This window comes from Mus pahari, chromosome 5 (assembly GCF_900095145.1).
Source record: "Mus pahari chromosome 5, PAHARI_EIJ_v1.1, whole genome shotgun sequence".
NCBI lineage: Eukaryota > Metazoa > Chordata > Mammalia > Rodentia > Muridae > Mus > Mus pahari.
The window spans coordinates 96,067,896-96,072,551 of record NC_034594.1 but is presented as its reverse complement, the minus strand read 5'-3'; the positions used below and the strand labels follow the sequence as shown (position 1 = coordinate 96,072,551).

Genomic DNA, 4,656 nt, shown 5'->3' with positions numbered 1-4,656 from the left:
ACACACACACACACACACACACACACACACACACACACACACACACACACATACACACACACAGATTGTCTTTTGGACTGCTGAGTGTTCTGATATCTCCAGAATCAAATTCAAATTCACATTCAGGCAGGATCACCTGATATTGAGGTGGCAGTGTAGAGGTAAGAATGAGTATATATGTATGTGGATATGTATTCATGTGTACATATGTTCATGTATGTAAGTGTGGGTTCACTAATGGCCGGGGCACACACAGAAAGGTCAGAGAATGGCCTCGGGCATTGCCTTCTGTCTTGTCGGGTACTGATCTCATGTTGGTCAGCACTCTGCGCCCAGACTAACTGGCCAGTGAGCTTCTGGGGCTTTCCTGTCTTTGCCTCCCATCCTAGTGGGAGCACTGGATTATAGGCACACACAACTCCACCCAGCTTAAAGTGGACTCTGGGGACCTAGCCTAAGATCCCTGTGTTTGTGTAGCAAGGACTTTACCCACTACCATCGCCCCAGCTCAAATTTCACTTTTGTTTAACCTAAGCTGAGTCACTTCAAAAGGAAAAGAAAGAATACATTGCATTATCTCTGAGGTCTTTCAAATTTTACATAATATCATAGTTTTCTATTAATTATGTATTTATATTAATGCATATCATCTACACACATATGAATTTATGCTCATGCTAATATTGAAGCCAATGTCTACCTATATCTACAAACATAATCAATAACTATATAAGGAAGCATCTTGGTCCATCACCAGAAAATAGTTTAAAACCCATTATATGGTTGTGGGGTGAATTACTGAGTTCTTTACACATACAAACACATCTCTGTTCATTTGGTTCCTGGGTCTGAATTCACTGGTGCAACCCATTGAGCATTCTGATACCTGAATAAAAAAATACTTTAAAAAACCCATCTCACACAGTGTGTGCTTCCCATACACTCTTTTTTTTTTTTTTTTTAAGATTTTATTTATTTATTATATGTAAGTACACTGTAGCTGTCTTCAGACACTCCAGAAGAGGGCGTCAGATTTTGTTAGGGATGGTTGTAAGCCACCATGTGGTTGCTGGGATTTGAACTCAGGACCTTTGGAAGAACAGTCGGGTGCTCTTACCCACTGAGCCATCTCACCAGCCCTCCCATACACTCTTTGGGACTGTGATCTTCATAGGAGAGTGACCAGTCCACCAGGGGCTACACTTTAAAAGACTCCCCCTTTCTTAGCAGCCATTTACTGCAGTAGAGCCTGGGGTGGAAGTGGGTGCTCCCATCCCACCCCCAGGCTGGAATCTGAGCCTGCGAAAGGCCCTGTGCATCTGGCTCAACTCCATTGAGTTCGTGTGTACCCACCCTGTGTCTTCAGAAAAAGGTATAGGTAGACATCGGCTTCAATATTAGCATGAGCATAAATTCATATGTGTGTAGATGGTATGCATCAATATAATTCATTAATATAAATACATCTACTGCCTCTGACTCTTACAATTTTTCTGCCTCTTCTTCTGCAATGATACCTGAACCTTATGGGGGAAGGGATGTGACCTAAATGTCCCATTCAGGGCACAAAGTGAGGAGGTTAGAGGAAAGAGGATGGATCTGGGAGGAGTTAGGGGAGGGGAAAAATATGATCAGAATCTATTGTACAAAATTCTGAATGAACTAGTGAAGATGAGAAAAATAATGATCATACTTATTAACTGAAATAATAATCATATAGGATTTTATTTCCTAGGATCACTGGGTGGCGTCACCAACGAGTCTAGAAACATTGAAGAAATCCACTGAAGTTAGCCTAGAATTATCTGCAAAGTCCACAGTCAATATGAGCGAAGCCACCAGATGATCTACTTGAGTCGGATTTACACCCTCAGCGAACAGCAATCTCAGGCAGGAAGTTTTGTTTCTCTGAGTCTCTTTGTGCCCTGGGAAGTAAGGGTAATAGTAGCAACCTTGTAGGCTCACTGAAGCAGAGAACTGTGCACACAATGTGGACAACAGGTTGGCCCTCCACAAATGTTTGTCACGGTGCCATTTAGGTCCTTCATGCTCATCTAGACCTGGAGGTCTAGAGCATAGTTAACACCCTCTTTCTCAGGTCCCCGTGCTTGAACAGAGTGTGGAGAGACAGTTTCCTACCTCTTGGGTGAGGGCCAAGATCTCCTGGACTGTAAAACACAGGATCATAGGCTAAGGGGTGGCTCAATTGGTAAAGTGCTTTTCCTTCCAGCACTAGGACCCTGGGTCTGAGCTCCAGAAGCCACATCAAACAAAACAACAACAATGACGACAACAAAACAGGGTGTGGTGTCACATGTTTGTAATCCTGGAGCTCTGGAGGTAGATCCTTGGGGCTAACATAGACAACTTGGTGAGATCCTGGCCAATGAGAGATGCTGTTACAAAAACCAGGGTGGACAGCACCTGAAGAATGACAGGCTGAGGCTCATCACCCTTGGCTCTTCATCCGTATACACACTTGTACCTACACCAGCATCAATATGCACACATGCATGCAAACACACACACACACACACACACAGAGACACACACGCACACACACGCGCACACACACACACACACACAGAGTCCGAACTGCAGTCTGCTGAAAGGCCTGTGTTATTTCTTTTGACTATGCTCCCAGGTAGATTCCTCAGCTCCTTCAATGTAAATAAAACTCACTGTCCCCCAGATTCATCCTCTGGCTGCTGCTGAGATTCTCAGAACACCCAGTCTGCAGGCCAGTCTTCCAGCTAGGGATGGGTTAAAACCAACATTTGCAGATAAAGAGGTAAACATATTTACATTCCTCTCTCCACACCTTCTGCATATGTCATGGCGTGAATAGCTTCAGAGGTCTGTTTGTACTATCTCTCTAGAATTTTTACAGTCTGCGGGACACAAAATCTCTATAAAGTGACTTATTGAAATAGAAGCAGATTGGTAAAACCGTTTCCCTCTTATGAACTGTGAAGAATGATCCTCTAAATGAAATCAGGAAGGAACTGGACAGAATCTTGTTTAATGGTCTGACAAAATGAATCACAACGATTCTAGACATCCATCACTGCTAAAGGGGGACCACAAATGATCTGTGAACCACTATATATTGATTACCCGTGTGGTACAAGTGTCGGATTTAATGTTCACACACCATAGAGAGGCGGCAGGGACAGATGGTGCCTTAACTCTTCTTTGATAGATTTTAATGGTGAAATATTGATTTCTATCTGGCCAAGGCCTGCTGTTAGGGGCCAAAGTCATTTGTTGGGTATTGCCGGACACCCAGTTGGCCTAGCGTAATCAATCATTTTTGGCAAGGCAGGTGAAAATCCAGAGAGAAGCACCTTGGAACCCAAGCTGAAGCGTGATGTGTCTGAATCCAGCCACCTCGAGGAAGAATGTGGGGGAAGAGCGTGAGAGAGGACTCTCGGAGACGGTGCCTGTAAGGAATTATTAATGATAAGACATGTTTACTGAGGAGAGGCACAGCGAATCAGAGCTGACATGACATAGTCCGGGAGCTCGGCAGAGAAAATGAGCCTCTTGCTAAGAGGGACTATATTTTATTTAAACACCCTTCTAAGGCTGGGAACTCAGGTAATCTGTTGTGTTACAACTCACTGGTTGTTCTTGCCATCCAGAGAGATAACACTGAGGCACTAATAGGAACACATCAATCACAATCAGCCTGCAATTCCAGCAGTGTCTCGTCCTCCCAGCTCCTCTTTTAAGCTCCTTAATAATGGTGATAACATAGTTGGGGGATGCAGAGAGGGACTCTACCCGCCGAGGGTCATATTCATAAAGTGAAGGGCTTGCCAAGTCAGCAACCAGGGGAAACTGCTCTGTGCTGGGAAGGGCAAGGAACAGCTGGGAGGGTGGGGCTCCAGCAGGAGAACCGCCTGGAGTAGCCTGCTCCCAGGGTTTTGTGACGTCACGCCTGCAACCTTTCTTAGAAAGGGGTGTGAGTGTGTGTAATTGCCAAGTAACAAGGTTAATTTTTCTTGTGTAGCTTAGAACATGGCCTTAAAGACAGTTCTCAGATGGAGCCTCTTATAGTTTGTAATGATGGAGTTAAGTGGGTGGCTTCCCAGGAAGACTGACAGGGAGGGGGTGACACCTGCTTAGAAGTAGGTGTCAGGAGGGGGCACTGCATGCCTCTATAGTCATCCTCAGTCTCCAGTCTTCAAGGTTAGCCACCTATTTTCCTGTTTGATTTCTCTGTAGGCTATGAAGTAGTTGAAGGGCTATGCCTAATTAATTGTTATATCTGTATATACCCTATATACCCTGGCTACAGTCTAAGAATTCACAGAGTGTCCACATAGGGGTGTCTCTGAGGCATAAGCCAAGGTGAGCGTTTGCATTGGAAATAGTCATGGGCTGGGGAATTGGCTCAGTTGGTAAGGTGTGCTGCTCAAGCATATCAACCTAAGGCCAGATCCTCAGTATTCAACTAAGAACCTAGGCATTGGGATGTGTGTCTGGAACTCTAGTTCTGTGCTGGGGAAATGAGGCAGTGTGGGGAGCCGCCCTCACATTCGCCATTACAAGATGGCGCTGATGTCCTGTGCTCTAACAAACAAACAAGGCAGCTGCGCATGTGCTGGGTAGATTTCCATTCCCTTGTGCCCTGCCTTTCCCGTGGCGTCA

The 4,656-nt window shown here is 45.0% G+C and overlaps 1 long non-coding RNA gene across 1 annotated transcript in view; it reads right to left on the bottom strand.

The window, feature by feature from the left end:
* Positions 1 to 2,989: 2,989 nt before the first annotated feature.
* The window catches only part of LOC110321287, a 3,749-nt gene continuing 2,082 nt past the window's right edge, over positions 2,990 to 4,656 (bottom strand). Inside the window, exon 2 of the long non-coding RNA XR_002380520.1 lies at positions 2,990 to 3,390. This is a non-coding gene — a long non-coding RNA (uncharacterized LOC110321287). The remainder of the gene's footprint in view (positions 3,391 to 4,656) is intronic.